The sequence below is a fragment of the Perca flavescens genome, chromosome 15 (assembly GCF_004354835.1).
Source record: "Perca flavescens isolate YP-PL-M2 chromosome 15, PFLA_1.0, whole genome shotgun sequence".
Classification (NCBI taxonomy): domain Eukaryota; kingdom Metazoa; phylum Chordata; class Actinopteri; order Perciformes; family Percidae; genus Perca; species Perca flavescens.
In genome coordinates, this window is record NC_041345.1 from 24,074,309 (window position 1) to 24,084,363 (window position 10,055).

A 10,055-nucleotide genomic window follows, 5' to 3' on the forward strand; every position below is an offset into this window, starting at 1 on the left:
CAGTCTCACAATGAGCTTTCCTTAAGACGTGCCATTTCGGTGTCTGTAGCTTTAAATGCTATTGAGGAGGAGAGAGGTGGGGGTGTTGCCTTGACCAGTTTGCAGCCACGGTTGTAGCTCTATTTCCTTGTGGGCGGGCCAAATTCTCTGGGCAGCTGTGGCCTGCGGCCAAAGCCGAGAAAGGTGAGGTAACCTTTCCCATTTGTCACCTCAACCTTCAAGTACTTTATTACAGATCTGTTAGAATGGTCTAATAAATGTTTACTATATTTATCTGATAGCTACAGTTATTAGTTACTTTGCAGATTAAGATTTTACATACAAATTACAATTCATTTCTATAGATTAACACTATATGAAGTAGGTAACACATTTATAATAAAGTAGTACAAATCCATTAAAATTACTTTCTATAACACTCACAGGGGCCATTTTTCTGCACAACAACTACTTTTACTTGTGATACTTGCACTGTGGGAACTTCAATAATGCAGCAAACGCCCCCAACCCCCAGAGTATATTGTGGTTGCTCCTCCCCCCAATGACCTGACCTCATATTTGATCTGGCTTGGTTATGTGAATTGAGCGAGCGAGTTGTTTGCTGGGTTATTATTGATCTTGGAGCACTGAGCTTGGATTACTGCTGGGTTTAATGGCTGTGATGTTGATGGAGCTTGCAATACTACGATATTTAATTTTACTAGATTGTTTCTATGAAGCTATAGAGCCTGCTAAGAGGCGGTTGGATTTTCAGGCTCTTTGTTAAGCTGTGATTATCTGAACAGCCTGATATTTTTCTCTCATGATTTTAAAGTAAACTAACTTCGCTTCCATCAAATCATCCTTGGTAGTACTGTATTTTATTTTTTAGGTTTTTAATTTCCTTTGGTATCTGCAATGTAGGCTCATCACTATAAGCAACCTCTTTCACATTGTCACATAGTTTTCACACCGTTATTTAATACATTGTTGTTATAAATATATAAATTAAAGCTGCTTTAAAGCTAAATTTCATATGGCACACCTGTTAAAGTGATAGGCTCTGCTTTAGATGTGCCATTCTTTTGTTCTTTGACATTGAAATCCCCTTTTTTTTAATACCGAGTTTTTCACCTTATGACAGCTGAACGGAGAGCAAAAGTCAAGTATTTCTCATAGGCTGAACAAATGTTCATTAGTAACTTAATCTGGCATGCAGCGTGTGCCACTAAAAGATGCCCAGAGCTGGCACAGATTTTTAAATTCCATTTGAGTTTCTTGACAGCTCCATCTGGATATAGCATAGAGTGTTATGCGAGTGTCTAAACTGCAGCTCTGGTGGATTAACCCTTGCTGCGATAATGAGTGTTGATGGTAACCTAAGGCGTCCTGCACACTGGCTGCGTGGTGTGAGCGTGGCATTTCTGTTGCGTGTCAGCTGCGTGGCGGCTTCTATGTCTTTGCACACAAGAAACGTGTCTGATGTGGTGGTGGTGCTGCTGCTGCTAGCCTTGTCTGGACACATGTATGTTTCCCATTGATAAAATGAAATACCATGTTAAACATAAATATGTACTGATTTGATTACAGCAAAGACAACGTCGGCAGCATCGATGGCAAAATAGGCTACAGAATATCTCGTTTTGTATTGACAGGTGCAATATTTGAAGATCAATAATTATTATTTTTTTTAAATTACACGCCTGAGACGTGTGTGTCACGCAAGCAGTGTGCAAGCTCTTACCGGTTAACATGGGAGCTGAAATAACAACAGACACTCCGCGTGTCAACAGACGCTGACATGCTCACGCCACGCAGCAGGAGGCCTAAAGATGAGGGAATCCACCGTTTCGATCAGCGGATCAGCTCAGTAATCTGCAGGACCAGGCAGGAAGACAGCATGAGGCACACTTGGGTAATTTTTTGAAAAAAACCTAAGGTAGAAAGAGACCGTAAAGATGTTGAGTTCGGTGATTCATCTGGCAGTTTTCCTTGGATTGGGGTTGCACCTAAATTGTGGTTGCAGCTGCTGCTCAACGCCCTGAACTGCTACTACTACTATTCCTAGTCATTGTTCTATTGTCTTTATTGTAACTATAATTGCCACTGTTCATCATACCAACTGCTATAATTATTATGAATTCTATTTCTGTATATCTGTATCAGTGTCTCTGTGTCCCACCTGGCAGCGGCAGATGGCCGCCCACCAAAAGTCAGGGTCTGTCCGAGGTTTCTGCCTGTTGAAGGGAAGTTTTTCCTCGTCACTGTCGCACCAAATGCTTGCGCTTAGAGGAAATGTTGGGTCTTTGTAAATTATAAAGTGTGGTCTAGACCTACTCTATCTGTAAAGTGTCCTGAGATAACTTCGGTTATGATTTAACACTATAAATAAAATTGAATTAAATTGAATAGTTACTGTAGAGCAAAGAGGGCAGACTGTTTTTGAATTCCAAAAATAGCCTACATGTACGAGAGAAAAACAGATCTCTCTAAATGACTTCTGTAAAGCAGTGATACACAAGGTTGCCTTCAAAGCTGCCAGATGAAAATAATACATATAATTTAGTGGATCTGTTTAGCATAACTGCTGTTGCCTTCAATCTCTCTGGCCCACCAGTGTATGATAGCATGATAACCCTTCCCATTCTCTCGAGCTTGGACCAATCTAACATTTTACATTTCTAGCATTTCATTATCTGTTTAAATAACATAACAACTTAATGTAATTTATTAACACTTTATAATTTAAGATCTGTAGTTTGGTGTCTTTCTTTTGAATCACTGTAAGTAACTTCTAAAAGAAAGAGAACCATGCACAAATATACTTGCTAATGTGGGAATATGCCTGTGTGAGTGCTTTAGTGTGGGTGTGTAACTTTATTTATTTATCAGGGACAACACACGCTATATTTAGAATATTTTTACAGCTTTACATAACTTTCAAACAGCCCTGTTTAAGCTTACGCAGTGGGAACTGAAGCTCTTATCTATGCTCTCGTCAAGCCACCAGACTCCATTGACAAAAATAGTAATTTTACCTTACAGAACATGAGAGTGGCTGGTCAACCACTAGGAGTCTGGTGGCTTTGACGAGAGCAGAATGGCTTCAGTTTCCCCTGTGTAAACCACACAGGGCTTTTTGACGGCAAGGTAAAGTGATGAAAATGTTCTAAATATAGCGTACACTTAAACTCATATTGATTTTATTTTTTTAGGTGGGCATTTTTTTAGGTGTCTCAAAAAAGTCTAGGTGATGCCCCGTTTACAACAGTAATTGTTAGCTTCCGTGTCGGTACTTCTGCCTGCTTCTCCAAATTGGGGGCGTGCCAACCTCCATCTACTGTAGCTAATACACTGGCTATGGATAAGTACCTCATACAACCCCACTTCAAACATTTTTTAACTATCCCTCATTAAATCTATCAACAAAATTGTGCAGGCAAATTGACAGAACATTATATTAAATGATATTGTTATCTTTTTAACATGTGCTTAAGGGATGTCAAAGACATTCTTCGTCGGAAAAAAAATAGGGAGTATATCCATGTGTCATGCTGTCAATACTGCTATAGAGGCACATATACCTCTATGGAGAACTTTTCTCTCAAGCTTTCTTTTAATTTTCTGTTAATTACTTTGATAACCACATGCAACACAGCAAAGGCCTTAAAGAGGATCCTCATTAATATGATTGATGGCGACTTGCCCCTTTCTGTGGCTTGTTTTTCTTCAAGTGTAGCTGTTCGAAATATGTATAAACCACCATGTCCGGACATCAGCTTGTTCTTTTGAAGCATACTGAAGCCTTAATGCTGCCAGTTCATCTTTTTATTTGTATCTCAAAAAGGCTTAAAGGTCCTATGACATGCTGCTTTTTGGATGCTTTTATATAGGCCTTAGTGGTCCCCTAATACTGTATCTGAAGTCTCTTTTATATAGGCCTTAGTGGTCCCCTTATACTGTATCTGAAGTCTCTTTTATATAGGCCTTAGTGGTCCCCTTATACTGTATCTGAAGTCTCTTTTATATAGGCCTTAGTGGTCCCCTTATACTGTATCTGAAGTCTCTTTTATATAGGCCTTAGTGGTCCCCTTATACTGTATCTGAAGTCTCTTTCCTGAAATTCAGCCTTGGTGCAGAATTACAGCCACTAGAGCCAGTCCCACACGATGTGCCATTTCTGTCTGTATCTTTAAATGCTATTGAGGAGGAGAGGGGGGGGGCAAGGTGGAGGGTGGGGTTGTGGCCTTGACCAACTGCCATGCTTCGCTCATTTGCCAGCCATGATGTCTCTCTCTTTCTCATGGCCAAATTCTCTGGGCGGGCAAAGCAGAGAAAGGGGAGGTAACCTTACCCCTTATGACGTCATAAAGGGAAGATTCCAGATCGGCCCATCTGAGATTTCATTTTCTCAAAGGCAGAGCAGGATACCCAGGGCTCGGTTTACACCTATCGCCATTTCTAGCCACTGGGGGACCATAGCCAGGCTAGGGGAACTCATATTAATGTTAAAAAACCTCAAAGTGAAATATTCATGCCATTGGACCTTTAAGGGTGGTTTTACATGTCTGAGACCAACTTGTACAACAATACGTGATATGCAACTTCTGCCCACAGCTCTTTTCCCCATTTAAACACAGAACAGTTCATTCTTGAGAGAGAGAGAGAGAGAGAGAGAGCGCCCCGAAAGAGTGCATTAAAACTCGCAGATTAGATGGCATCTGGTGACCTCAGCAGCACAGAGAGCAGTGATCTGGTGTATGTGGTGGGCGTGAGAGAGGGAGAGAGATTATCACTACCAGCTGAATGTGCATTAGAGATTGGTTCTGTTTACACTCTGTGTGTGTGTGTGTGTGTGTGGTGGCGGTGGATTGTTAATCCTAATCCACTCTTGAATGTACATGCTGAGGACCAACAGACCATTAGTTCCTGTTTTGTGTCGCATGTGCATCTGTGTATATGAACACACCCGTGTTCACCAGTGTGTGTTTTTAAGTCTGTGCGTGAATGTGCGTGTGCACGCGGAGACGTACCGGTATGCAGTTTGTGTATTCTTGTGTGTGCGAGAGTGTAATCTGAGAGTGAATAAGGGGTTAGAGGGCCATTAACCAGTGCATTAGCCCTGACTGCAGACAGACTGGGTAAGAGTGAGGAGACGGCTTGTGTGTGTGTGTGTGTGTGTGTGTGTGTGTGTGTGTGTGTGTGTGTGTGTGTGTGTGTGTGTGTGTGTGTGTGTGTGTGTGTGTGTGTGTGTGTGTGTGTGTGTGTGTGTGTGTGTGTGTGTGAGAGCTGAGGGCTTGAGGATTTCAGGGGAAAAAGGACAATGGGGGTGAGGATTTAGCAGCAAGGGTGGGGGGGAGGGGGGGATTGAGTGCATTAGTGAGTGCAGTGTGTGTTGAAGGGATTGAGGGGAGCTGACCCATAAAAAGACAGACACACACCCTGGGCAAGAGTCAGCTGTCTCATCGTCTCCCCTTCTTTTTATTCAAAATAGACCAAACTAACAATTTGACATTGAGTTAACACACCAGTGTTGAAAACGTGAATATGTGTGCAAGAAATGAAAGTTGAGATGTCATTCTTAGTCACCCGAAGGTATCAGTATCATTTATGGGCATTGGGGGCTTTGTTTCACGCTCTGAAGCTCCCCAAACAAACCTCATCCCACAGTTTAAACTGCCATTTATGCCATTAGTTCAGGAAGCATTGGGACATAGTTGCATTTTGTTTTGTTAAGTTTTCAAGATTTTCCAACACAGTGTCCAAAGACATGGACCTGCATTTGTTTGTACTGGCTAAAATGTAAGGTAATCCTTTGACACACAGAGTAAGGGAGAGGTACTTCTCGTGCTAAATGTTTAGAGTTTTAAAGGCATTAAAATATACACGTACATGTAGAGGGGAGTAACATTTTGGAGAAGTAATAACCATGTTTTTCAGTTCACAACTGCTCAACTCACGCTGTGTTCCATTTACCACGCAAGTCGGAGGTCGGAACTGGGAATGACGTCACTCCCGAGGTAGTCAGAGACAGTTTCGAAAATATAGAGGATCTTTGAGGTAGTCTATATCAACAACGTTTCATTTCTGGCATTGTTCAGGTGCTGCCGGAAATTCCGCTGGATGTCCCTCATTTAGGCCGGATGTATGTTACCTTCCCCTTTCTTTGTTGGCAGCATTCTAAACTCCGGTGGATTTCTGAGGACTATGGTTAACTGCTCCTCAGATCTGTGCAGGGTAAATCCAGACAGCTAGCTAGACTGTCTGTCCAATCTGAGTTTTCTGTTGCACGACTAAAACAACTTTTGAACGTAACACGTTCCACCAAAACAAGTTCCTTCCCGAGGCTATTTTGCAGAGGCACCGTCATTGGGTACTGCGCTTAGAGCCAAGACGATTGTGATTGGTTTAAATAGTGTGGACTAGACAGACCTTCCACCGCAGCGCTGTGGAGGAAGGTCTGGCAATGGGAGACTACTCCAGAGTTGACCGCGTTCCAGTAAAAGGTCAGAAAACCATTAAAGTTTAACGTAGGAGGTTAAGCGTTGTTAGCAACACCAGTTAATAACAACGCATTGTGCTCTATGTTGTGCGTACAAACTCCGCAGAAAATCAGAAATTCTAACTTGGCATAGATGTGTTTTATTGCTTATGAATTCCACTTTTTTATTTGTAAGAGGAAGAGGTTACACATGCTCACTTTAGGAGAGTAAGCTAGATCTGAAACAAGTGTTGAATAATATGCTGTAATTCCGAACCCAGCAGTTCAGGCGATACATTTTTGGTTAAACGCACTAGTTTATGTTGCTACATACATTTTCCTCACAGCACACTGGAATAATATTGGAAGAGAAGTAAAACGGATGACATGGAGAAAAAGGTAGCCACGGGGAAATTGAGAGTCCAAAAGGCGCTGACAGGGTGAAGAAAGTCAGAGCCCTTCCGTTCTATAGCTATCTCCTGTTTTCCATTATTCATGAGTTACAAGAGGCAGTGGAGGGGAAGGAGGAGAAGAGATTGGAGCTTTCTATCTTTCCCTCGAGTGTAGTCTTTTATAGGACCATATGCCTCCTCCTGTCTCTTACTCCTATCTCGTAGTCTTTTATTTTCCCTCCAGGTCTCTGAGTCTATCACTCATTCCTCTTTCTCTCTCTGTGTCTTCTCTTTAAACAGACAACATTCGAGCCTGCAGGCGGTTAGCATATCAGTTTTGCTAACGTATGTGGCGCTGCTGTAGGAGGCTGAAAAACTTGGAAGTAATCAAATGAAAACCTACTTGTTACAGCCAAATAACTGCAGTTTCTCTGGCTAACAAACTGTATAACAGCAAAAAGGCAAGAGGATGCTAAGATTTTTTTTTTGCTACTACCATAAAAGAGAGAGAGGCAGACTTTCCACGGCCATGAATGCTTATATTATATGGCCACGAACATACATATACATATATGTAGATACCGCATTGGCCGCTGCTGTTCATTGGAGTGATACATTGACACGGCCGCCATTTTGGGACGGACATGCCGCGCCTTCTAATGCATGTGTGTCTATCCAGGCAGGAGGTTTACCCACAATCAAAATAATCTTTTCTTTCTGAGTTTCCAACTGATTTTCAAGCAGTTTGCTTTGCTACAAATGTCAGACATGTATTTATGATACAGCATACTTGTTTAGGCACTGATGCAAAGGTGTGGAATCAGACCGCTCTTAATGTAGATTTGCAGTTGAAAATATACTTTTCACACATGTACATACCAAACACATAATAAAAAAAACAACATAGGCAACCAAGTTGTCTAAAAATCTTCTACTTTATTCAATAACATAAATGTTTTTGTAAAACATTCAATAAAAAATGATCTTTAATTTATTGCTCATTGTCATCTTTACACTAGGACTTGATCTGATGCATAATATTTTTTTTCCAAAGCACTCTCACAAGGAATATGTTGCTAGATATTTAGACAAGATTTTATGCTGCCATTATAATAGTAATAACTTACATACGTATGCATGTTCAGATTATATAAAAACAAACCAAATAAAGTTACAGTTGCTGAAGAGAAAACAGACAAGGGACAGGCAGACTCAGGAATCCTCTCTTGTACTTTTGGAGCTGCATTTGTTGCATTTCCAGTGGTGTTGTAAGAGAACAAAAAGTTTTAAACCTTTTTAGTTGTAAACCCAAAGAAGCTACAAACCTGAAGCTCAGAACTTTAGTTCTTTGTACAGTGGAAGCCGTTTTAAAAGTCCCCTTTCATGCATTTATTATGACATTGCAAGGCTAGATTTTAACGCAAAGCTTTAGTATCATTCTGTCAACTAGTTAACACACATTGTATTTTCCAACACCTAAACTATTCAAATAAAATAAAATAAGGGAGGTGTATACTTTACATGCCAGTGAACCAAAGAGTTTATAAAATGGCTCCATTTGGAGTCGTTATGTTGCATAATAAGTTTATTGTTGTACTGGATATCCTAAATTCACCGGTCTCGCTTCAGCTACAGTGACAATTTCACATTTGCAGTTTTTCTTTTGTTCCCAAAAAGTATTTTTAATAAATCTGAAACACGTCAGTATTTACAAATTGAATCTTATTGGACATGTTTTACAGAACATATGAAGCGCGGGTCTAAGATAGATGCAAACATGTTTGATAAACATTTTTTACAATTTATTAGCACGTCATGGACCATGTCATTGTTGAAATTGAGTTTTTATTTTTAATAGGGAAATTAAATATTTGCAGTTTTACATTATATGACCAAAGTGATCCAAGCACTGAGTAGCCTTTTGGGAACCGGGTCATCTTGAAGAAAATGTATATAATGAGACTCATTACAGTACTGAGATGATGTGAGGCTCCCCTGTCCCAAGTCATTTAAAGAATCCCACATCCTTGCTACTCCTCCCCTCATACACATTCTCAATGTGTGTGTATGTGTTCTGCTGATCTGCTCGGCCTCAGGCTTGCCTGTGTGTGTGACACAGCTGCGTGTGTGTGTGCGTGCGTGTGTGTGTGTGTGTGCGTGCATGTACAGTACAGTATGTGTGTGTTCTTCTCAATCCGCAAGGGAGCTTAATGTTAAAATGTATGCACTTTAAAAAAAAAATAAATAAAATAAATACGCACACGTAAACTCACAATTACAGTCACGTGCACGCACACACAGGCCAGTTCTGAGGTCAGTGGTTATCATGCCACATATTTACATTCTCGTTTTAAGGAAACTGTGTACAAGGCAGTAGTAGATGGTGATCTGGCAAGGTTTAGTCTTTTTTTTTTTTTTGTGTGTGTGTGGTCATTTTTAGTTTTATTTTGGGGGGAGGGGTATGAGGAAGAGGGAGTGCAGACGTAGGACATGAAAACTAAGGTGAGAAAAAAGGTCTCGTCAATAAATAAATAAATAAATCAAGTATTAATCAATAAGTTAATAAGTTAAGTTAAAGGGGTTTTGTCTGTACATGTGCGGAGAGAGATAGCATGTGTGTGCATGGTTCGTTTGATGCGGAGTGTTTGTGTGTTGTCCTTAGAGTCTGTAGCTAAGGAGGAAAAGAAGCAGTAAACTCAGCCCCCGCCCCCCCAGAGACCCATAGCTTCATTCTGCTTTGACAACACAAACAGAGCTGCTATGAAACTTTGGGATCTAATGACACTGAAGCAAAGAGAACAGGTTGCAGATCTCGTCTTTTTATAATGTAAATGCGATAACCATGCTTTAAAAAAGTTGTGTGAAATCAAAACTACACATGTAGGAAAACTGTAGTCGCACTGGGAAGATGGAAGTGAAAGCTGAAAACACAATTTCAATGTGATAATGATCCTCTCTTAACTCTTAATTCTCAAACCCTGGCAGCTACACACACTTTTGTCTTCCGACACGGTCATCTGTAACAGTGGAATCATTTGTTAATTCAATTTGTGGTTTATGTATTAAAGTTGAAGGCACAATGAGTAGGATTTTCCAAAAAAATTATGTAAAGACAAAAATGATTCCTCTCAATCATCACTTATGACCCACTAGAAGTGTGTAGTGGTGTCCGTATCTGCAAAGACCCTTTTCTCTGCCTGTAT